The following is a 26815-nucleotide window of genomic DNA, read 5'->3' on the forward strand; positions in this document are numbered from 1 at the left end:
GTGTTGAGCCCTCATATGTTTTGATGTGCCAAAACTAATCAAAGAGTTGATTGGATTTCTAACAAACATGGTAAGGTATGACAAAGAGTCATAACAAAAAACAAACCGTAGTTTTTCCCATTGGAATGACCGTGCAGGATAAAGGAATGATCGTTCCTTTGCATCAAAGTTGCCTAGATGCATATTCCTCTTAACACGACAACGTTCCGTGTGATTGTGTATGCTTCCATCCAAAATGGAGGCAAGTCGCTCACACTAATTGATAATCCATGGATTATACTGTTTTTATTAGAATTTTTAGTTGGATTTCAGATACTATGAAGCTTGTTTCCATGAGAAGAGTGACGAAAATCGAAGATTCAAGCAAAGAAGCAAGCGAAGGGCAATTCTATAAATTCAGAATTCCACATGAAGGTTTGCCGCGGCGAAGCTTGTTCTTCGCCATGGCAAAGAGAGTTGCGCACGAGGGATTATTTCACTTCTTCGTCGCGGCGAGAATCCTTCTACGCTGTGGCGAAGTCTGCGAATTCCAAAAATTCACAGTTTCATTTTTTGGGCATATTCCTAGGTTTTTGGGCTAGGTATAAAAGAAAAACTTAGTCATTTTTTAGGGGGTTTATGTTGAGAGAGAAAGCAGCTATTTTCATTCTCTTAGGTTTAATTTGGGCGAACTTTGATTGGAAAGAGTGAAGATTCGAGATTGAAACCAGTAGATTCATCATCTTTGGGAGATTTCTTGTCTTTTCTCTTATTTTCATTATGTTGAACATTGGGTTTTTTGTTTCTTTTGTTTGTGTTGTTGATTTAGCTATGAACTAACCCATTTTGGGTTTAGGTTTTGATGTAGTTCGGATTCTAATGGGTTAAGTAATTGATTGATTATTTTCATATGATTTTACTTTGATTGTGTGATTATTCTTAAATTATTGTTTTTATGTGATGAACATGTTGAGATTGAGAAATAATTCATGTTAAGCTTCTTGGGTAATCACCATGTAGTATTAAATGCTAGAGATAGATTTAAGAATCATTGAAATCAATCTAGGATTCTTTATGCTTAATGAACTTTGAACTATTAGTCTTCATTTTGTTGGGTACGGAAGCTTAATAGGGAAGAGTAAGGAAATATAGCCTGAGAAAGTATATTTTATACTTTAGAGAGTTCGATTTACAATCAATGCATGTGAATATGGAATTAGTATAATCCTTAGGTTTAACCTAAAGAGTCCGAATGAAGTCAAAACCCTACCCGTTTGCTTGAATTGATTTTATCCGTGTTTTAAATCTTGATTTCATAATTTAGTTTTGAATATTTAGAAATTTTGACTTAGTTTAGTTTAAAATTCTCCCATAAATCCAAACAATTAGATAGGTCCAACTTGAAAACAGTAGAAAAACTTAGTGTTTAGCAACCAATCCTCGTGGGAACGATACTCACTCATCACTCTATTACTTGTGCGACTAGTATACTTGCTACATATTACATGTTTATGAAATCGCGCATCAAGTTTTTGGCACCGTTGCCAGGGATTGAGTTTTGAGTTAACATTAAAATTTTCTTGTGTTAGCTAGATTGGAGTGTTATTTTTACTTAATTGTTATTTGTTTAATTTTCATTATTTTTATTCTTTGTTTGGTGTGATTTCGCTCTTTCTACTTTTCTATGTAGTTTATGCGAAGAGCAAGACGTCAACCAGTGGTTCCTGTTGATCCTGAGATTGAAAGAACCACTCAAAGACTGAACAGAGAAAGAAGTGAAAGAGAAGCTACAATTGAATCGGAAGTAATAGTGGTAGAGATGGCAGAGAATAGAACACTGAGGGAATTCTCTGTTCCTACAGTTGAAGGCAGTGGGTCGAGCATTACTAGACCAGCGGTCCAAGCCAACACTTTTGAGATAAAGCCGACAATCATTCAGATGATCCAGCAGTCGGTTCAGTTCAGGGGTGATTTGAAGGAAGATCCGAATCTACACATTGCTAACTTTTTGGAGATTTGTGATACGTTCAAGTCTAATGGAGTGTCAGATGATGTAATCAGATCGAGACTATTCCCATTTTCATTGAAGGATAAAGCTAAGGGATGGTTACTGGCTCTACCAACTGGAACAATCACCACATAGACTGATTTAGCATAGAAATTCCAGACCAAATTCTTTCCTCCAGCAAAGTCAGCAAAGTTGAGAAATGACATCACGTCATTCATTCAAGAAGAGTCAGAATCATTGTATGAGGCTTGGGAGAGATACAAAGAGTTACTGGGAAGGTGTCCACATCATGGGTTGCCAGTTTGAATGCAAGTCCAAACATTTTATAATGGATTAACAGTGAATGTGCAAACTATGGTGGATGCAGCCTCGGGAGGAGCATTACAGAATAAGACTCCAGAAGAAGCTCACGAGTTGCTTGAGGTTCTGGCAAGCAACAACTATCAAAGACCTAATGAGAAGGTGCAACCGAAGAAATCTATAGGTCTTCATGAAGTTGATGCATATACAGCCATTTCAGCCCAACTGGCAGCACTTCAGAAACAGTTGGGAAGTATGCAGGTAAATTCCATTCAAGCTCCTCAACTAACTTGTGATTTTTGTGCAGGTAATCACGTGAGCAGTGAATGTCAAGTAGGGAACACTTTTGCCTCAGCATCGTCATCACGGAGCAGGTTAACTACTTGGATGGAAATCAAAGGCAACCGAACAATCCGTACTCCAACACATATAATCCTGGTTAGAGGAATCACTCGAACCTGTCTTGGGGCAATCAAAACCAACAGAATCAGTAAAACAATCAATGAATCAAAGGGCATTGCCAAATAACCAAACAGGGGTGAACAATCATCCGGGAGATCCAAGAGTGACAAAATTGGAGGATATGTTTAGGAAGTTTATGCAAGAGACCACGAGTTTTATGAATGAGACGAGGGCTAATTTCAGAAATCAAAGGGCATCCATTCAGAATCTTGAGGTACAGATAGGGCAATTAGCTGAAAAGCTAAATGAGAGATCACAGGGTGCTCTACCAAGCAACACAGTGACGAACCCACGTGAGCAAGCAAATGCAATAATTTTGAGGAGTGGGAAAGTTTTGGAAGAATTGGGACAAGCAAGGAAAGAAGAAGAGTCACCAAAAAGAAAGGAAGAATCTGATAAGGAAGTAGATGAAGAGATAGTTGCTGAAGAGAAACCATCTACTTCTAGGGAAGAAGAACAGAAACGGGAAGAGAGGCAAAAGAGAAGGAAAAGAAATTTCCATTTCCCGAGATACCACCAGAATTGGCACACCACACTCCACCTATGCCATTTCCTCAAAGACTGAAGAAAAAGAATTAGGATAAGCAGTTTTCCAAATTCATTGAGATATTTAGAAAATTGCATATTAACATTCCTTTTGCAGATGCATTGTAACAGATGCCGAGCTACATGAAATTTCTTAAGGAAATTTTAATAAACAAAAGGAAGTTAAGGGATGAGGAAATAGTGATGCTAACGGAGGAGTGCAGCGTCATTTTCCAAAAGAAGCTACCTCCGAAATTCAAAGATCCAGGGAGTTTTACTATTCCTTACATTATAGGAGATATTACTTTTGATCGTGTTTTATGTGATTTAGGTGCTAGTATTAATTTAATGTCCTTTTCTGTTTTCAGGAGATTGGGGATTGGTGAATTGAAGCCAGTGACCATGTCGTTGCAACTTGCAGATAGGTCCATAAAACATCCGAGGGGGATAGTGGAAGATGTGTTGGTGAAAGTGGATAAGATAATCTTTCCAGAAGATTTTGTTGTTTTGGACATGGAAGAGGATAAGGAAATTCCTCTCATTTTGGGCCGACCATTTTTGGCCATGGGAAGAGCACTTATAGATGTGCAAGAAGGGAAGTTACCATTGAGAGTTCAAGATGACACAGTAACTTTCAATGTCTTTGAGGCTATGAAGTTTCCATCCGAATCGGATTCATGTTTTAGTGTTGATGTGGTGGATAAACTAGTAGCAGAATCTATTGAAGAGAACACCCCACAATTACCTTTAGAGGCCTGTATTGCCAAATCAAAAAAAGTAATAATGCGTAGGAATTAAGTAGCTGCCGAGGAATGAATGTGCTGATTGTTGCGCAAGCACTTAAAGATGATGAGACGCAAGATCAAGGACTTTGAGGATTTTGATTTTGAAAGAACGAGAAGGAAAAGAAAAGGAAAAAAGAAGAACCTCTGATAATCCGGGGTATTATACTATTTTCATTAGACTTTTTAGTCGGATTTCAGGTATTTCTAGTTCATTTTAACCTGAATTGTTTGCTAAATCTTAAATTTGTGTTTTAGGTTAAAACAGACATTTTGAGGAAATAAGGACAAAATGAAAATTCTAAACTCAAAAGTAAGCGAATCTTCAGAAGTTGGGAGAGTTCTGAAGCAGAATAAAGCATATGAAGCCGCTTCCAAGGGAGGAGCACCGAAGATCGAAGAATCAAGCGAGATGCACAAGCAGAGTGGCAGTTCTGTAATTCAGAACTTTTCAAGAAGCTTCGCTGCCGTGTGCGAAGTACGCCAGACTAGAACATGTCTGCTTCTCTCTTTGTCGCAGCGAGGTTTTTCTTTGCCGCGACGACGCGTGTGAATTCCAGTTTTGTAAACGCACAGTTTTATTTGTGCGGTGTTTTTCTGGGAAATGTGGTGGCGAAGTATAAAAGGAAACACTTAGCATTTTTCCAGGAGGCTCGAATAGAGGTTTGTATGCAGCTTTTTACATTTCCTTCGATGAATTATTTGAGTGATTTTGCGAGCTTGTAACAAGGGTGAAGATTCGATTCGAACCAAGGATCATCATTTGGGGAGATTCTTATTCTTTTCTCCTAATTTTTTCATTATGCTGACTTTAGTATTATCAATTTTCTTGTTTGTAGTGTTGATTTAGCTAGTGAACTAACCATTTGGGTTAGGGTTTTGATTGTAATTCGGATTTTATGGGTTAAGTGATTATTTTGTTTAGTTAATGATTATGCTTTGATTGTGTGTACTTGAATTTTTAATGCTATCATGTGATAAAACATGGTAAGATTGAGAAATGAATCATGTTCAGGCTTCTTGGGTAATCACCATGTGTAGTATTGGATGCTAGAGATAGATGTCAAAAATCAGATGAAATAATTTTAGGGTTCTTATGCTTAATGAGCTTGGTTTGTATAACTTTCAAATGTGTGGTTGTGTGGAAAGTTGTAAAGGAAGAGTAGGGAAACATAGCCTGAGAAGGTATGTTTAACACTTAGGAGAGTTCGATTTACAATCAATGCATATTGAGTATGAATTTAGTTATTAATTTAAGGTTTTACCCATAAAATCCGAATGAAGTCAAAACCCTACCCGTTTACTTGAATTAATTCTATCCGTGTTTTTCATCTTGCATCATAGTAAATTTTAGTTTAAAATTATTGTTTAGTTTTAATTGGAATAGCTCCATTAATCCAGAATCAATTGCCCCTCAACTTGAGGGAATAGTAGGAAACTTAGTGCCTAGCGCCTAACAATCCTCGTGGGAGCGATAACGCCTTATATACGTAGCATTAAGTACTAATTGGCATACATGTAACTTATGTGACGACTAAATTCAATTGGTAAAACAGTTTGAATTCTTGCTAGACTAAATGCTCTGCAACTCACTTGGAATAGGTACAGGAGTTATTCAAACTTTTAGCCTCCCACCTCAGCCCCTTCTTGGGTAGAATTAGTACTTATCTAGTCCAAGTTTGAGCCCAAATTGGAAGAAAAGCGATTGATAAGCGAGTGACTATATGAGCGGAACACAGATAGCATTGGAATGGACATATTGGATTATTATCGAGGCATCTGACCTACATTTGTCTATGACATTCATAAGATACTCATGGGGATGATATACAACCCTAGGGTGCCAACCACAGTGAAGATGAATCCGTCAATGAGGAATGTGAGAAGCGTGAGGGTGCGCGTGAAGCCTCTCTAGATACCGGAATAATTCTATTCCTATTACGATAGTCCATGAGAGTTAGCGCCGCTACAAGCGGTTTGAAGAAGGGGCGGTATCACGGTGATAAAGAATGACGAGTAATGAAATTAATACCAAATAGGATGGTCACGGGCTGGATAGTGGCATTGATTACAAAAATTGAATGACGGCCAACAAGGCAGGCATCATTATACCACTCACTTTCTATTGCATATGATGTTGAGAGAGGTTGGCAGGCCGAATGCTTATTACGGTTTCTTCGGATGGGTATCAAGATATAAATCAGATTACCAACGCCTTGAGGATCAAGAGATGAGACAACCTATACCTGGTCACGCCGTATGCGCCACCTTGTGCTTATTCCCAAGATTGCCACTTTCGGATATATGCACATAAACCAGCCCGCATTCACGAGATGCCCATGTGTCGCCATCTTTGGAAGATATGGTTCCTACTTCCACTGCGAAACGGTTTATAAAGTCTTCATGCATGACTTCTCCGTTTTTGGTTCATACTTTTGAAACTGCGCTTCATCTAATATTTACTCTTGCTTTGTAGCGAATGTCTAAAGGCGACGAAGGCTTGCCGTGCGTCAATTCGGGAGGAGAGCTGCCAGTCATGGTCCCAGCGAGCGACATAGGCTGCTTGCGTCATAGAATTTCAAAAGCAGAATAGAGTGATCGCAGCAAAGAACAGAAGTGATTGAGAAGCTCGCCACACATCAAATGTTAAAGCAATCAGAGCACACTTCTTGGCGGCATGCGCCTAGCGTTTGACAAACGATTCATCAAGGACTTTCTAAGATTTCTAAAACCCTTTGCAATTGTTAATTAAGATGTTGCTTTTGATTTTAATGATGAAATGCATGCTGACCTTTCTAACCACAAAAAATATTAGTATCTACACTATTATGACAGTTCCGATGGGGAACTACTTGAATTGATGTGCGTGGCTAGTGATTTTGCCTCTAGGAGAGTGTTAGGACAAAGGAAAAACAACGTTGTGCATGTAATTCGTATGCTAGCAAAACACTCACATGATGCACATTGGAATACACCCATCACTGTGACAAAGAATTGTTGGCTATGGTTTTTGCTTTGGACAATTTCGTTCATATTTTGTTAGGTGGGTAAGGGGACGTCTATATGGACCATTAGCATCAAGCACTTCTTGGCATAAGCAAGAAGCGAAACCTCGTTGATAAGATGAGCTCTATTGTTCAGGAGTTTGAGTAGAAATTAGAGATAAGAAGGGGTCGAAAAATGTGTGGAAGTACACTTGTCAATGGATTGAGAAAACAATCCGGGACAATGAAGAGGAAATTCCAATCAGAGAAACATTTTCGGATGTGAAATTGATGAGCGAGTGGCAGTGAAAAACACCATGGTCTGCAGATTGTTGGCGAATATTTTGTCATCAAGGTGCTCTCCAATTGGAATGATTTTCACAACAAAAGAAGAGGCAATTCTTCTCAGATTGACGTATTACTTTTGGAAGAGCCATTTCCGTTCAGGCATGCACTACTCAAATGCTACATTGGATGTGTCCCGGAGGAGAACATGCGAAAGCAGTTTATCGGAATTGTCATGAGAGGGAAGTGGGTGCCATTTTGAGGAGGAGGCTAGGACGAGCAAGGTATTGCAATTGGTTTTATTGGCCAACCCTTTTTAAGGATGCTTTTGGATGTGTGCAGGACGTGCGACCAAGTCAACGAAGTTGGTCAATTTCACAAAAGGGGATGAGATGCCGTGAACAACATCCTTGGTGTTGAGCTGTTTGATATGTGGGGATTGACTCATGGGTCCTTTCCCAAATTTGTTGGGGAACACAATATTGGTGGCTGTGGACTACGTATCGAAGTGGGGAGGCAGCAGTGTTGCATTGCAGTCTAATGATGCCAGGGTAGTGATTAATTTGTGAGCAAGAATATTTTCTCAAGATTTAGGGTACCACGGGTAATCATAGGATTGCAGGATCCCATTTTTGCAATAGGCAATTGGATGCACTTGGGAAAGTATGGAGTGGAAGCAAGAGTTGCAACACTACCCTCACAGACGAGCGGGCACGGTGAACTGTTAACAGAGAATTAAAGGGTGAATTCTAGAAAAAGACAGTTAATGCATCTAGAAGATTGGTCACGGAAATGAATGATGCATTATGGGCTACCAAACTGCATTTAAAACTTAAGTGGTTAGGTCTCATTTAGGATGGTCTATGGGAAAGCATGTCACTTACTGGTAGAACTTGAGCATAGGGCATATTGGGCAGTCAAGCAGCTAAACATGGACTTAAGAGCTGCTGGGGAGGAAAGGATGCTGACTTTGAATGAACTCGATGAGTTCCGTCTCGAAGCATATGAGAATGCTCGAATTTACAAAGAGAAGACAAAAAGGTGGCATGACAAGCATATCAGGAAGAAGAACTTTGAAGTGGGTCAGAAAGTGTTGTTGTTCAATTATAGACTTAGGCTCTTTCCCGAAAAACTTAAGTCTAGATAGTCCGGACCATTCACAGTTACAAGAATTCAGTCATCCGGAGCTGTGGAAGTTACACATGAAGAAAATGGCACTTTTATAGTCAATGGACAGAGATTGAAGCCATACATTGATGGGGTGATGAGTTGCAAGTCCATCCCGATCTGGCTTGACATTCCAACTTGAGGAATTGAGAGAGTCAAGCTTTCAACTATAAATAAGCGCTCCTTGGGAGGCAACCCAAGTGTTTTCATTTTATTTATCTTTGTCATTGTTTTGTAGTTGTTTAGTTTTAGTTGATTGTGTTTATGAAGTTTAATTTGTGTGTTTTTGGATGTTTCAGGTGAAATTGCGAATCAAGGTGGAAAACTAAATCTTCCAGTTTTCGCCGTGGCGAAGCAATTTTTGAAAATATTTAGTAGGCAAAAGGTTCCAAACCTTGCCGCTACGAAAATTTTTCTTCACCACGGCGCCATTCTCTCGATAAAGTTTCGCCGCGGCACCATTCTCTCGGTAAAGTTTCGCCGCGGCGACAAATTTGTCTTCGCAACGGCAAGAGAAATATGAGCAAAATTGACTAAGGGATCTTCGCTGAGGTGAAGCACTCCCTGTATTTTTTCGCCGCGGCATCGACTGGGTTTCAAGAACCCTAGAATTCGAGTGATGAACTTCGCCGTGGCGAAGTCTGCTTTCTATAAATCCTCACTTTCTTTCTTCATTTTTCACGTAACTTTTCAAATCCATTTCAGAGAAAACTTTTCAAACTTCAGTCCAGAGCCTTCCCAGTGATTTCCCAACCAAATTTCTCACTCTTTAACCCTCCTAAACACCAAAACAACTCATTTCAACAACAATCTTTGCAAAAAATTCACGAAATTTTTGAGTTCAAGAAATTTGGGGTTTTGAAATCTAGGATGAATTTGGCTCAATTGGTGGTGAATACTCCTTAGTGTTGGTAAGATTTCACGTTCTCTAAGGTTTTTATCTCAAAAATTTCGAGTTTTTATTTGTCGATCTAAAAATCTTGATTGTTTGTTGAGTTGTGGAATTTTTATGCTTTTGAGTATTGATTTTGTTGAGGAAGGGTTGATTGTGCATTTTGTGATATTGAGGAGTGTGGGTTTTAAATTTTGGAGTGTTTGGTTGAATTTGGAAAAATCATAGTTTGGGGGTTGAGGTGAATTTTTTTGGAAGTGTTAGAAATTTTTGCAGGATTGAATTGGTTGTTGTAGGACACTTAGGTTTGAATTTTTGAGCTGCATTGTTTGAGTTGAAGTGTAGTTTAGGAGAAAATGCCGCTCAAAGTCAAGGTACCATCCAAGGGCAAGGGTAAAGGAAAGAAAGTAGATGACCGGTTTATAAATGAAAAGGCTCAGAAAAATATGAGGCAGTAGCCAAAAGGAAAGACAAGGGATTTATCCCTAAGCGAGGACTGACCGCAACCCAGGTTGATGAGTGGAGTCAAGGGAGAAGTTGGAGGAACTTTTTGAGTGAACCCGCACATGCTGTGGAACCACTGGTGAGAGAGTTTTATGCCAACCTCCCTGAATGTGATGAGGGGGTTGTGTTTGTGAGAGGTATTGATGTGGTACTTACGGCAAAGGTCATCAATGATTTCTATGGGTTACCTCAAGTTGACCGTGATGAATATGAGGAGTTTAGGAGGACACAGAAAAGGGATGAGGTGATTCTTAGGACCAGAGCAAAACCAAATGCCTTTTGGGATATTTCAAAGACGGGCAAGAAAACTATTAAGAAGACTAGTTTAACACCAGTGGCTCGGTTGTGACAGTATTTTATTTGTGCTAGGATGATGCCGGAGACGAACTGCAGTATGAGAAGACACTTTTGTTGTATTCTATTGCCACAGGAAAGAGAATAGACGTGGGGAACATCATCCTGACGAGTATCCAACTTGCAGCCAAACCAGGGCGAGGAGGTTTTCCGTTCCCACAACTCATTACAGAGTTGTGCACTCAAACAGGAATCAAGGTACAAGCTGATGAACCACTGATCCATGCTACCCCAGTCCTCGACACAGCCTACTTCTGCAAACATCTTGAGCCTCAAACAGAAGTAGGGCCTAGATCAGGTACCAAGAGAAGGAGAACAACTGCAGCTGCCACCGCATCCGGTTCAACAGTCCCAATGAGAGAAATGATGTAGAAAATGATGGGTCTGATGAAAAGGATGGAGTGACATCACAGGTGGCTAGCAGAGTAGGTGAGGAAGACACATGAGCTGCAAATTAGCTACTGCAACAACGTCAGGATTGATACTTCAGAACACCAGTGGGAAGACTGGGATTCAGATGAGTAGATGGGCTCCGATTCAGAAGAGGATGACGTTGAGGAAGAGGAGGAGGCCGAAGAATGAGCACCTGAGCACCTATTTTAGTTTCGTTATTTTTATTTGTTTTAGTTGTTTCTGTTTTTCTTTTATTGTGAACATTGAATTCAGTTGATATTTTTGTTTGGGATTGTGTTAGTTGTTTTAGTTGTTCATTTTTGTTTTAGATTCTAATTGATGTAAAGATGAGATTAGGGTTGTAATACTTTCATATTGGTCAGTGGATTTTTCTAACATTGTGGACACCACAGTTTTCAATTGTTTTTATTGAATTTGGGTGATGAAAAAGCTGAGGACCTAGTGTGCACAATGTTGAGCGGAACTTCAACTTCACGGATTAATCAGGGAACTATCTTGCACCTTTTTCTATTTTGTTTTCTATTCCTAATTTATGCATAATGTGACATTGGGGACAATGTCATCTTTAGTTTGGGGGTAGGAAAAATTTGAAAAAAAAATTATTTTTGTTTCAGTTACGTTTGTGTTTTTGTTGTTTTGCCAATGTTGAATTGCATAAGTCCATGATGAGACTAGGATTGTTGGGATTTTATTGTTGAAAAATGTTAAGCATTGCTTCAAGTTTATGTTTATGGACTGAATTTTGATTGAGGGTTGTTGAGTGGTTCAACCNAATTGCTTCACAAGTTAGAGGGATCAAACAATTACGGATTTGATATCTAACTTAGCAGTATATTGCAACAATTAATAAACTAGCAGGCCTCCTAGTAATTAAACGAAACAATCATAAAATTAGGCATAGAAGAACATCCAATACTCAAACATGAAAATTGAACTCTAAGAAAAATAGATTAGATCTCACAGTTTATTGATTCCGATGCCTCCGTTTCCTTCGACCAAGGTATAAAAATTAGCCTCTCATGGCCATAAACAAAAACTCAAAAGAGAAAATTGCAGAAAAGAGCAAAGAGAGGCATGGTGTCTTGCCCTAATCTGATCTCTCCCTTAAAAATACCCAATTCGAATTCTAATTCTACTCAATCTCCTAAAAATATTCTAATATCTTAAAAAATAACACTTATCCTAATATGATTAATTGGAAATAAATTAAAGTCATAATAAAATAGGAAATTGGTGTTTCCAGCTGTAAATTGCGTGCAACAGGTCTTCAAGACGTCCAATAATAAATTGCCTATTTCAATTGCATGATAAAGCGGAATGTTCCAGAACGTCAGTAGTACAGGTGTGTCAACTTCAAGCTCAATTACAACCCTGATGAATCGAGCATCTCTCCAGACTCAAAACATAAAAGTTGTAGATCTCTTTCTTATCGTTCCACAGAATTTTTAATCATCTCAATCAGAGCTCGGATGAGAGAGTTATGCCTAGATTACGAAAAGATGTCGAAACTGTCTGAATTCACCTAATTAGTTCCGTTTTGCAATTAACACCTCCATTTGCTTCCTAAATCAAAATAAAGTAATAATGAGTACAATTAGGCAACAAATATGTATAAAAGACTAAACATTAAGGGGGGTAAATATGACATTTTGCAGTCCCATCAGTGGTACACTAGTACGATCGTACGATGTATCATTGACCACATTCTAAATGTCCATGTGATTCATCGTAATTGGTCATATTCGATAAACAGTTCACCAACCTTTTATCCATGCTAATGCCCTAGTGATATACCTCTTATAATCACCCACACTAATACCATCACATGATATTTAATGGAGAAATTCAACATGCCTATTATGAAATGTTATTGCCTAATTAACATTAATTATGTACGGAATGCTTCGATGATTTGATCTTCTAAAGATCCGTATCATCCAAACATTTCACATGCATTATAAATAGTATAAATGAAGCAGTAATCAACATGTGAAATTGTAACTCTTTCTTCCATTCTCAAAAGAGTATTTACAAGATATAATGCCCTGAAATTGACCGACAACAAGATTGGTTTCTAAGGCATACATTAACAAAAAGAATATGCTTGTAAGGCATAAACCCTTGTAATATGTGGGATATTCATAAATAATGGAATAAAATAGTTAACACTGTTCTTATAGAATGCAAGGTAATAGGTGTTGAGCCCTCATATGTTTTGATGTGCCAAAACTAATCAAAGAGTTGATTGGATTTCTAACAAACATGGTAAGGTATGACAAAGAGTCATAACAAAAAACAAACCGTAGTTTTTCCCATTGGAATGACCGTGCAGGATAAAGGAATGATCGTTCCTTTGCATCAAAGTTGCCTAGATGCATATTCCTCTTAACACGACAACGTTCCGTGTGATTGTGTATGCTTCCATCCAAAATGGAGGCAAGTCGCTCACACTAATTGATAATCCATGGATTATACTGTTTTTATTAGAATTTTTAGTTGGATTTCAGATACTATGAAGCTTGTTTCCATGAGAAGAGTGACGAAAATCGAAGATTCAAGCAAAGAAGCAAGCGAAGGGCAATTCTATAAATTCAGAATTCCACATGAAGGTTTGCCGCGGCGAAGCTTGTTCTTCGCCATGGCAAAGAGAGTTGCGCACGAGGGATTATTTCACTTCTTCGTCGCGGCGAGAATCCTTCTACGCTGTGGCGAAGTCTGCGAATTCCAAAAATTCACAGTTTCATTTTTTGGGCATATTCCTAGGTTTTTGGGCTAGGTATAAAAGAAAAACTTAGTCATTTTTTAGGGGGTTTTTGTTGAGAGAGAAAGTAGCTATTTTCATTCTCTTAGGTTTAATTTGGGCGAACTTTGATTGGAAAGAGTGAAGATTCGAGATTGAAACCAGTTGATTCATCATCTTTGGGAGATTTCTTGTCTTTTCTCTTATTTTCATTATGTTGAACATTGGGTTTTTTGTTTCTTTTGTTTGTGTTGTTGATTTAGCTATGAACTAACCCATTTTGGGTTTAGGTTTTGATGTAGTTCGGATTCTAATGGGTTAAGTAATTGATTGATTATTTTCATATGATTTTACTTTGATTGTGTGATTATTCTTAAATTATTGTTTTTATGTGATGAACATGTTGAGATTGAGAAATAATTCATGTTAAGCTTCTTGGGTAATCACCATTGTAGTATTAAATGCTAGAGATAGATTTAAGAATCATTGAAATCAATCTAGGATTCTTTATGCTTAATGAACTTTGAACTATTAGTCTTCATTTTGTTGGGTGCGGAAGCTTAATAGGGAAGAGAAAGGAAATATAGCCTGAGAAGGTATATTTTATACTTTAGAGAGTTCGATTTACAATCAATGCATGTGAATATGGAATTAGTATAATCCTTAGGTTTGACCCAAAGAGTCCGAATGAAGTCAAAACCCTACCCGTTTGCTTGAATTGATTTTATCCGTGTTTTAAATCTTGCTTTTATAATTTAGTTTTGAATATTTAGAAATTTTGATTTAGTTTAGTTTAAAATTCTCCCATAAATCCAAACAATTAGATAGCTCCAACTTGAAAACAGTAGAAATACTTAGTGTTTAGTAACCAATCCTCTGGGAACGATACTCACTCATCTCTCTATTACTTGTGCGACTAGTATACTTGCTACATATTGCATGTTTATGAAATCATGCATCACTAATATGACCAAACAGCAAGCCCGTTCCATCCAAGTCAAAAGTCAAAGTTCTCTAAATTCAAACACTTGGCGTCTTTGACAAATCTTGGAAGACAAGCCTTGAAGATCAAGTATCAAAAGTGGAATGATCGTTCTCCATGGTGGAACAACCGTTCACACTCAAAGATAGTTCTTGCTGAATGTTAGTGTTCCAAGAAGCCATGCATGCTTCTGAATTTTTTTTGGATTTTGAAGAAGCCATTGGTTTGGCCATTCCTAGTGGTGGAACGACCATTCACAGTGGTGGTAGAACCATTCCTCGTAGTGGAACAATCATACCAGAAACCTTAAAACTGTATGAATTGATCATTTTAATTTTGTATATATAGATGTAAATTTTAATTCTTATCCATAACCCTGTAGAAAATCAAATAACTTGCAACTAGTACTATACGTCCACAATTAAATAGTTGTATGTTGAAAGTCAAGCTGTTGATTGTGTTTATTTAATTGTTTTGTTTCCTTGTTATGTATTAGCTAGTGTATCTTGTTTTTTAGGAGTTTTTTATTTCTTAATTATTCTTTTCCTTTTACAAGAAGAATTAATTCCTAATTGTCAAATCTTCTTGATTTATTTTTATTTTTTTTCCTTTAAGAGAGATTCCTTTCCAGAATTGTCTCACCATTGTAACCTATTTATTTTCGTCTTCTTTATTCAATAGAAAAGTAGATCACAAAAGAAATTGAGTTGGTGTTCTTCCATACTTTCATTCTTTATTTTCTTTATGGTATCAGAGTCAAGTTTAATCCTCTATTTGTCTCTATCATCAAGTTTTTCCTACTTGTTATCTTTGCATCAATAGATGAAGAAAGAATGCCAAGGAAATCACGTCTCTGTCGAGGAGCCATCACCTTCTAAAGCAAGTTTGTTTAACAAAGAGCAAATGGAGACGCTTCAAAAATTATTGTCTACTCTTCTGTTAGCTCAGTCACAAACCGGCTCATCTTCCAACCATGTCATTGGTTACGGAACCTTGACTCACAGAGATAATTTTTTAGGGCCTTTACTGTGGGTAAGAAACGTAAAAAACCTTGGATTGTGGACTCAGGAGCATCTGATCACATGACGGGAGATGCAACGATGTTTGATACATATAGCCCATGTCCAAATAATATAAAGGTCCGAATAATGGATGGTTCACTATCAAAGGTTATCGGTATAGGTTCAGTTGTGCTATCAAAGGACCTTACTCTCAACTCTGTTCTTTTTGTTCCTAACTTGGAATGTAATCTATTGTCAATTAGTAAACTCACTAAGGAAAAAAGGTGTGTTATTAATTTTTCCTCCACTCATTGTGAATTTTAGGATTTGGATTTAGGGACGACGATTGGCAATGCTGAGGAATGCTCTGGACTTCACATCCTTAAGGAGTGCCACTTTCCACAAGAACAACCTCAAAAGGCAATTAGTGGTAATTCTTTTTCTGTTTCTTGTCAAAATAATGATAGTGAAATCATGTTGTGACATTATCGCTTAAGTCATCCAAATTTTATGTATCTCAAGCATTTATTCCATCCTTATTTAACAAAAATCCAAAATCCTTTGAGTGTGAAACTGTCAATTATCAAAACATGTTCAATCTCATTTTCCCATTCAACCTACAAAGCGTCTAGTCCATTCTCAATGATTCATAGTGATATTTGGGCTCTGTCAAAAATAAAAAATGTAACAGCTACAAGGTGGTTTGTTTCATTCATAGATGATCACACTAGATTAACCTGGGTATTCCTCATGAAAGAAAAATTAGAAACGTTCAAATATTCAAAAGTTTCAAAAATATGATTCAGACCCAATTCCAATAAAAAATGAAAATCCTAAAGTCTAATAATGCTAGAGATTATTTCAACTCTAGCCTAGGAGAATTTCTAGTGAAAGAAGGAATAATTCACTCAAGTTCATGTATGAATACCCCACAACAAAATGGAATCGCTGAAAGAAAAAACAGACATTTACTAGAGGTGGCTAGATCACTCATGTTCCCAACAAATGTACCAAAATATCTCTAGGGGAAGCAGTTCTTACAGCAACTTACCTTATCAATAGAATGCCGTCTAGAGTTCTAAAATTCAACACACCTTGTTACACCCTCAAAAAATCCTTTCCAACAACTCGTCTTATTTCCACTATCCCACCCAAAAATTTTGGGTGCTCTATCTTTGTCCATGTCCATCAACAAAATAGAAGTAAATTTGATCCTAGGTCGCTCAAGTGCATCTTTCTTGGGTATTCCTCAAATAAAAAAGGGTATAAGTGTTACTCTCCAGTCACACATAAATTCTACCATTTGATGGACGTTACCTTTTTTGAAAACGAGCCTTACTACCCTAAAACAGATATTCAAGGGGAGAATTCAACTCAGGAATATCAATTGTGGGACTTTTAGTCACTCATTAAGTCACTCATCACCATAGAAANTGCTAGAGATTATTTCAACTCTAGCCTAGGAGAATTTCTAGCGAAAGAAGGAATAATTCACTCAAGTTCATTTATGAATACCCCATAACAAAATGGAATCGCTGAAAGAAAAAATAAACATTTACTAGACATGGCTAGATCGCTCATGTTCGCAACAAATGTACCAAAATATCTTTGGGGGAAGCAGTTCTTACAGCAACTTACCTTATCAATAGAATGCCGTCTAGAGTTCTAAAATTCAACACACCTTGTTACACCCTCATAAAATCCTTTCCAACAACTCGTCTTATTTCCACTATCCCACCTAAAATTTTTGGGTGCTCTATCTTTGTCCATGTCCATCAACAAAATAGAAGTAAACTTGATCCTAGGTCGCTCAAGTGCATCTTTCTTGGGTATTCCTCAAATAAAAAAGGGTATAAGTGTTACTCTCCAGTCACACATAAATTCTACCATTTGATGGTCGTTACCTTTTTTGAAAACCAGCCTTACTACCCTAAAACTGATATTCAAGGGGAGAATTCAACTCAGGAATATCAATTGTGGGACTTTAAGTCACTCATCGAGTCACTCATCACCACAGAAAATCACATTTCTCTATAGCCTCCTAATCAAATCCTACCTGTCGAAAACACTGAGTTCATTGTTAAATTGCGGGACAAGGAGCACACCCAAAAGGGAACGAAGGAAAGAGCACTTCCTCAACAAATCTATGAAGCTGAACCAAGTCTGAATTTGAGTGAAATTCTAGGTAACAATATTTATGACTTAGATAGTGTTGTTGATTCCAAGTTAGAAAATGATATTCTGAATTTTCCCATTGCTTAGAGAAAAGGAGTTAGATCATGCACTCAGCATCCCATTGGAAATTTTATTTCATATGATAAACTATCACTATTTTTCCATGCCTTTACGGCTAGCATCACAGAGATACAGGTTCCTCAAAACATTTAGGAAGCTTTCAAGTGTCCTAAGTGGAAAACTGCAGTTGATGAGGAAGTTCAGGCTCTTGAAAAGAATGGTACTTGAGAAATTGCTAAACTCCCAACAGGGAAGATACCGGTTGGGTGTAAATGAATTTTCACAGTAAAGTACAGGGTAGATGGGAATGTGGATAGGTACAAAGCGAGGTTGGTCACCAAAGGATTTACTCAATCATATGGCATTGACTATCAAGAAACGTTTGCTTTCATTGCCAAGCTCAATACCATTCGTGTACTATTATCCTTGGCAACAAATCTTGATTGGTCGCTTCACCAACTTGGTGTAAAGAATGTCTTTCTCAATGGTGACTTAGAAGAAGAAGTGTATATGGAAATTCCTGCAGGCCTAGAATCAAGATTCAATGTCAACAAGGTATGTCGTCTTAGAAAATCCTTGTATGGCTTAAAATAATATCCTCGTGCTTGGTTCGAAAGATTCACTAATGTAGTGAAAAGGTATGGACACTCTCAGTGTTAGTCAGACCACACATTATTTGTGAAGCACTCCTCTGATAGGAAATTGGCTGTTATCATTGTATATGTGGATGATATCATTCTGACAGGTGGTCATGAGGAGGAACTATGTAAGATTAAAGAATTCCTTGCAAAGGAGTTTGAAATCAAGGATCTCGAGAACCTCAAACTTTTTCTTGGAATGGAGATTGCACGGTCAAAGAAAGGTATAGCAATCTCACAACATAAATGTGTTCTAGATTACTGAATGAAATAGGAATGTTAGGTTGCAAGCCTACAGAAATTCCTATGGATTCAACTGTTAAACTTGTTAACAACGATGATAGTGCACCAGTTGATAAAGAAAGGTATCAACGCCTTGTAGGGAAGCTCATATATCTATCTCATACAAGGCCACATGTAGGTTTCTCAGTAAGTGTGGTAAGTCAATTCATGAACAATCCTACTGAGAATCACATGACAGCTGTATATAGAATATTGAGGTACCTCAAAATGACACTTGGTAAGGGTCTTTTCTTCCAAAGAATGATCAAGAGGACTATTGAGATAGTTTCAGATGCAGACTAGGCTGGTTCAGTGATAGATCGCAGATCAACATCAGAATATTTTTCCTATGTGTGGGGAAACTTGGTAACTTGGAGAAGCAAAATTTGTTGTAGCCCGTAGTAGTGCAGAAGCAGAATTCCAAGCCATGGCACAAGGAATTTGTGAAGGAATTTGGTTACGAAGATTATTGTCAGAATTAAAGGTTCTCTTGGAGCATCCTATGGAATTATATTGTGACAATTAAGCCACCATCAGTATAGCCAAGAATCCAATTCATCATGATCGAACTAAGCATGTGGATATAGATAGACATTTTATCAAAGAAAAGATTGAAAAAGGAATTTTTAAGGTTAGCTACACTCCAACAACCAGTCAAACTGCAGATATTCTTACAAAAGCTCTTGCTCGAGCCAACTTCGAAGACTTTATAGAGAAACTTGGTTTGATTAACATCTATGCGTCGGCTTGAGGGGGAGTGTTGAAAGTCAAGCCATTGATTGTGTTTATTTGATTGTTTTATTTTCTTGTTATGTATTAGCTAGTGTATCTTTTTTTTAGGAGTGTTTTTTATTTTTTAATTATTCTTTTCTTTTTAGAAGAAGATTGAATTCTTAACTGTCAAATCTTCTTAATTTATTTTTATTTTTTTTATTTTAAGAAAGATTCATTTCCAGAATTGTCTTACTATTGTAACATATTTATTTCTATCTTTTTTATTCAAAAGAAAAGTACATCATATAAGTGGTGTTATTTCATACTTTCATTTTTTATTTTCTTTACTGTATTTTCCGTGAAAAATTTAAAATCGAGTGTAGAAGACTATATCATGGGCCGCGTTTTTCATTTCTTTTTTCCCTTTAGTTTCCAATGAAAAATAATAGTATATTGGAAATGGCAGCAGGGCACGTCGCCTAATTGAAACGTTTGTTTCTTCTCAAATCACATAGTTTGTGTTGTCCCGGAAAAGTGAGAACCAGTGGTATTTAAATATACCATATAATATATCCGAAGATATTTCGCATAGCGTATTGTTCGAAGGAGCTTGGGCACGTATAGCCTAGTAGTGATCCTCGTGTCCTTTCCATCCAAGCACTGCACATGCATGCCTTCAAGAATAGTCATTATATATGATCAATTGCAAATCTATTGACGTGAAATCCTTTACTTGCATGTGTTTATAGATGCTGCCACGTCTGTGCCGACATGGACTCTGGAAGTTGAGGTTACCGTCATACTGAGAGTTGGGTCCCGTGCTAATCATGTGCCTAGTTTAACTCATTTAATTGAGAAACAAAGAGAGATCAGGTTCAAAGTTTGAAACCAAACCTTCAATATTTGTTATGATACTGTGAGTTGGGTCCCGTACTAATCATGTGCCTAGTTTAACATTTGGTTCTCATTCATCCAAGTCTCTCCCTTCCTTATCTCTTTAATTTTTTTCATTATCATGTCGACTGTGCTATGAATGGAAAATTAATTTTGTTTTTCTTTTTGGTCTATGCTTGAAAAAGTAAACAGATATTTCTCTGATTACCCATGAGACGCGTGTTCTTTGTGTAAGCATAGGCTTATATCCTTATTGATTACAGTAATCACACAATAATTGATGTGTTTCTTTCCTGTTGAATATCTACCTTCCAGTCTTATTGGAACTACCCATATTCTTTCTCTCACCCAACCTCTCAATATGTAAGAACTCTCATCCTTAATTTCTACAGCTATACGTGTTATTCATTCCATATTTCGTTCAAGTTTTGGCATTTTAATTTCTCTCCTTCTATTATTTCTTAACTTGCATTCTTTGCAAGTAATTGTTTCTCTATGCAAGTTACTTCTACCTGCATATTGCATGTCTTAGTCTTTCATTTGTTCTTATCTTAGTTTTCAACTTTAAGAATTCTTACCGATCATAACAGATAAAAAAAATTATAAAACAGTCTTTCTCAACTGAAAACTACTTCAAGACGTAGACATTTCCGTGCATTGTCATTCAAGTAATTATATAATTTCTCGTTTCAGTTTCTTTAAGCTTTCTCACGAGTCTTTATTCATTTAGTGCAGTGAAAACAACAAACTAAGTAAGAATGTATTTTCTTTTATAATTAGAAAAAAGTAATATAAGTTTTTTTCCCCTCTTTCTAAATGCGTGAATGCAGTACTGATATTTGTATACGCTTTCCTTTAGAAATCTAGCAGCAATAGGTGTCCCGTCTTTAACAAGCTTTAATGGTGAATCTGAAAACTTTGTGGAATACTTTAATCAGAGGTAAGTGTGTTACTTAACTTTTCTCAGTCAAGAATCATGACGATGTTTAAGTATTCCATCCAAGATGCCCCCTTGAACATCGATCTTATTTACTATGCACCGATTTGTCTCTCTTTTGTATATGTTGGGTGAAAATATATGCTTAATGTTTTATCCATATTGAATATAGTCGGAATGGTGAGGTCCCAAATCCCAAGGGCTTGCAGGATTTATATCCACATTAATCCAGATATGAGCTTACCAGATCATTCTAATAGCTAATTTATTAGTTTTGTTGTCGTCGGATCATATAATAGCTTTCTTGATTTATCATATACTCCGAAAATTCCAAATATTTAATTTTACTTTTGTATTAATTATTATCTACGCATATCTTGGACATGATAGCTTGACCAATGGAATATTGAACTTCATGAAATTAAGTCAAATGATTAAACATGCATGAGGGGGTACTTGAATCACATAATAATCAACAGGTAAAGTTGTTATCTATCTCTTGGAGGTTGATATATAATATTTTCTGTCTCATTTTCAAGAGTATTGACATGACCACGTCTTGTATTGTCCTGCAATGGAAGTCAAAAATAAAAAATAAAATAAAAACAAGTGGCCTAGTCTCTTAAGACAACTCCAAGGGGCCCTATGAAGTTAGCTGGAGGCCCACAAATCCAGCTCAGATGATCAAACGAACTCACAGGAAACTTTATCACCGTTGGATGCGCCCACCATGGAATATAACCTGGCTTAATTCTTTCTCTCCCAATAATAAATTTTTTAGACCATGAAGTCAAGATCATGGGTGATTTTCACAATTATTTTACTTACTTAGTTTGCATTATATTTGATAATATAATTTTGTTTAAGTTAGATTTGTTTTGATGGAAACGATTTATGACCGTGTTTGTAATTTTTTTATTTAGGGTTGATGACTCACACTAGGTCTCACTGATCAGAGATTATGACATTTATATAGACATCCCACTCACTGTTTTAGCCAACGAAAAATTCTGCTTCAATATGAGTATCCAACTTCATCTTTTGTTTATTGAAGTACAAAAATAGTATTACTAAATGTAATTGAGTTTGATTAGAAGGGCTAAACGCAAATGGATTTATAGGGAGCACATCTTTTTGATCCTCTTCCCTTGCTAACATCCCATAATTACATCGGATCTTATGTAAGAAAGAAAATTAACTAAGAACGATACAAAAGAGCTAATTAAAAAACAAAAGCAGTAAAACGTATCTTACCAAAAAGACATGCATCATCTTTACTACATAGACCAAGCGTGGAAAAGGAACGCCATATACTGTTTCATCGACAACGAAGGAACAGAAACAACGTGGTGTCCCAACCCCTTTCTTTATTGTCTCTATCTTTCCTACAACTTTAACCTTTTTTGAATTACATTCTCTACCCATTCTCTTTTCAGCCGCTAAACATGGACTCGGACCCACCATTTCGCCAAACCTACAAGACCCTCTTCGACAAACCAGCGAAGAAACCTGTAATGAGGTTGTCACTGTTGAAAATGTGAGCTTCCGTTGGTCGATCTAGTCGACTGAACCTCGATGAATCAGAGTGGAAGGTGTAAGAGAGAATAGCTATCGCATCTCAGGATGTGGTTTTTTTCAGGTTATCAATCGGAATTTCTAGAGACATTTGGAGAACGCGAGAGAAGAGCAAGGGAAAGTTTAGGCAGCCTTTTGATACGAAGATAAAGAAGAAAGGTTCCCTGCTGGTAGTTACCGTTGGGGACACCTTCGGCTACATGCCTCAAGCAGTTGTCATGGTCTAAGCTTTTTCATATTCCTATGACCGATTCTCTGACTCTGGTGCTTTCAGTAGTCTCAGGTACTTTGCCAACCTTTTTTGTTTGCCATACTTGTGAATAGGTACATTATTATCACTTTTTCCGATTTTTCTTTTTTCATGAAAAATTCTATCTTCATTTCGTTTCCACAAGATAGGTGGGCAAGGGGTAGAGAAGCTTACCACAAAACAGTTATAAAAGAGCGAAACATGGGGTATTCATTTATAATAAGATTCTTAATTGCTTCACCAGTCTAATATATTCTCATAATATTTTTTCTCCGCCGCTAATTAACTTGTCCTATTAGCCTTTTATTTCCATATGGAAAGATGCTGCCGGAAACTGTTGGAGGCATTGCTATATTATATTGTCATTAGACATATTTATGATTATGTGCATATGTGTTTGTGAGAATTGAATCTAGCAAGAGCCCTACTTCTAAAACTTGTTGCTTATATGGCATGATGTGTTCCAGTTCGCAGAGAGCATTTGGTGAAAAGAAGTAATAAGTGATTAGTGTAGTTTTATGAAGCGAGAAGTTTGATGGAAAATTAATGTCTTACACATGGAATTTTAGGTGAAGACCCTACTAAACTTTTATACTGTCATGGCTAAATTTTTATAATTATCTTAGGGACGCTTAATTAACCTGTAATCAATTCGAATCTGCTATTAATTGGTGGTGATAGCTGAAATTTACATTCGAACTATTGGAACTCTATTCCTTCATATTAAACCATCATTTTCTTTGTTATTAATTTCATGTGAACTATTATATAGTCTCCATTACTTATTGGGATCCAATGGTTCACATGTTTACGAGATCTTTTATTTGAACCCCGGAGTTAGACATCTATTTTAGCTTTCTTTCAGTTCATTTGTTTAAATCAATGTTCAATGACATAATTAGTAGCTAGATTTTTTATCACGCTTGAAAGTTAGAAAACCTCAGCTTCCAAGTTGCAGCTAGCTCCTTCTGATGATTTCAGTACATTTCATGTATAGTACACATGGATTAGTTTGGAAACGATTAATTTTTCCAAGTACTGCTTCCTCAGTTTGTGGTAGCCAATTATTTTTACACCTAACTCGGCTTCTGCTAACTTACCATATATCAAATCATGTACGATACTTGCATGTTTTAAACCGCTTTTTCTTCCTGTTCTTCTGATTATTACCTCCTGCTCACGTGATTTTCACTCACTCGATGCGCTGGAAGTCAGGCTACACAGTCCCACAGCATAAAGGAGTTTGATGTGGCCTGATATGGGTTTTATCTTGCTGATTATTGATACTAATGTTGGACCTACTTCTCCAGTTATGGAATGCATGCATTCATACAATTAACTACATATATGGACTACTAATAATCTTTAAATTAAATTGATTTAACAGTATCAATTAATTCAATTAAATTGTTTTAGATAGCTAATATTCCAAATCGGTAACATATCCGATCCCATGTTAGTTCGTTTATTATGGTGTTGATTTTACTGCTCATTTTATCAAAATTTCAAAATTATTCTAATTGATTTGCAGTTAGGAAGGGGAGAAGTAGTTAGCATTATATATATATATATATCTTCTTAATTTAGTTTCCTTTTTTGCATATACAGTTCAACAATGGAACAGTTTGCTACAACAGTGGCCGGTCTTGCTAAAAAATTAGCTGGAATCTTGGCAGAGAAATTGGGCCAAAAAACCACTTTCTTTGAAGAAAATTGTTTGCCAAGCGCTTGCTACCTTCGAATGAATCGATACCCGCCATGCCCTTTTTCTTTAGAGGTACACGGGCTAATGCCACACACTGATAGTGATTTTCTCACAATATTGCATCAAGATGAAGTTGGAGGGTTACAATTAGTGAAAGATGAGAAATGGATTTCAGTTAAACCTAACCCAGAAGCTTTAATTATCAACATTGGAGATTTATTCCAGGTGTGTTTTCCTTTTTTATTTTAATTTCTTTTTGACATGAAAATTACAATTATATTCCTGGTAACTAATATTGATTATGTTGCAGGCTTGGAGCAACGATGTTTATAAGAGTGTTCAACACCGAGTTGTCACGAATCCAACAATGGAGAGGTTTTCCACTGCATATTTCTTCTGCCCTTCATATGATACTGTGATACAGAATTCTGAGCCTTCAATCTACAGAAAATTCAGCTTTAGAGAATATAGACAGCAGGTTCAAGAGGATGTTCAAAAGCTGGGTCACAAAGTAGGGCTCCCCAGATTTCTTTTAAGCCACTAAGTGAGTACTGCTATGTATATTTATAGTAAATACAATTAGATTGTTTGTTCTTGCCATACAAAAGGTACTATTGTGCAGCTAGGATATTTAGTTAAATTAGCAAAGGTAGAAAGGGTGATTGAAGATATCTTGATCTTTGATGATCTTTTAGAGTTGAAATTTATGAAATTTGGCTGTTTGGATTTGAAAGAGTTTGTTAACTCTTTATGAAGCACAGTGGAATGGTTATTATGGATGAGTGTTACACTAATTTCCTTGATGATCACAGCACAACCAAAACATCAATCAACCATGAACAAGAAAGTAAAGCACACAAAGAGATACATGGTTAGACTAAAAACACTTTTAGCTTACATCCATGGGACTTGGTCCAGATCAAAGCTAATTTACTACAACATAAACCATTACAAGATAATCCAGAGTTGAATTTAGATATAGCAAAGTAAAACTCCCTGTTCTACGATACACTAAACTTCACCCTCTGATTTCTTTAAGGTCTTGTCACTATCAGCTGCTGCCAAGAATCCTCCTGGACAGCTTGAGCTTTCCTTCAACTCCTTGGCTTAACTCTCTTTAAGCTCACAAACAATGAGGAACCAAGTTCTTACACTCAAAGATCAACAAAGTGATTAATAAAGATAAATCACAAATAGAGAGAACCTGAATGAATTGTACTCTGAAAATTTCAGAGCATCATTAATGGAAGTTCAGAAAATTAGGTCTAAAGAAACGACAAGGAAGAAGATGACCTTATAAAGCCTTGCCGAAAATCATTTCCACCGTACAAGCCATTTTTCAATAAGAGCCTTTGATCACTCTTTTGAAAGAGTGACACATGTAAAGAGACAAGGCAATGCAAATATCCTGTACAAAATAAAACAATAAAATCAATAAAGAAAAGTGCCACCTGTACTGGGAAAGGGAATGTTTGCACATCAGAGAAATGTGTCCATGTAATCGGTTCATTTACAATCAATAAAAATAGAGTATATGTTTGCACATTCACAAGATATTACCACATGTGTAAACTAACGTAGAATTCACAATTGTGCTAAGGAACAAATAAGCACACAGAGTTCATAAGTCGACAATAAGACTTTACAATCTCCTCCTTTGTCAATTTTATGAACAAAGCACAATTTGAATCAATCAAACAAAAGAAACATATCATGAATCAGAATCAACATAAAATGCACATGACATGAAAGAAAATAAACACACAATATCTTAAACAAAGAACAAACAAAAACATACAGATATGTGGAATCAAAAAGCAATGAACCAGAAATTGTTCAAACAAAACAATACTTCTAAACATTCGGCAAAAGTTAAACACAAATGTGTAAGTTATTTGTCAACTTATGATTCTAGTGTAGTAATACTAGTCATCGTATAAGTACTTCATGTTGATTCTTGCACAATCATTTCTATTTTATTTTTATTGTGATGACTCTCTATCGAAGTGACCACTTTCAATTAAGTCAGTTTTCTATATATCGTGTGAACACCTCAGAGTCTAAGTAGTCACATGCGTTTGGCATATATTTTGCATAACACATATTGTATTTTGTTAATTTGTGAATTGTTTTTATTCTCTTATGAGATATTGTTTCTTGAGCGGAATTGAAAAGAGGAATTAAAAACAGAAAAATGTTCAGAGAA

At 36.6% G+C, this 26815-nt stretch overlaps 1 non-coding gene across 1 annotated transcript; it reads right to left on the reverse strand.

Moving 5' to 3' along the window:
• Positions 1 to 2176: 2176 nt before the first annotated feature.
• On the reverse strand, positions 2177 to 2283 carry LOC116119503. Its single transcript, XR_004126403.1, has one exon. It is a non-coding gene; the product is annotated as a small nucleolar RNA R71 (small nucleolar RNA).
• Between the last annotated feature and the right edge of the window lie 24532 nt (positions 2284 to 26815).

Source organism: Pistacia vera, unplaced genomic scaffold (assembly GCF_008641045.1).
Source record: "Pistacia vera cultivar Batoury unplaced genomic scaffold, PisVer_v2 Contig890, whole genome shotgun sequence".
NCBI classification, from domain to species: Eukaryota; Viridiplantae; Streptophyta; class Magnoliopsida; order Sapindales; family Anacardiaceae; genus Pistacia; species Pistacia vera.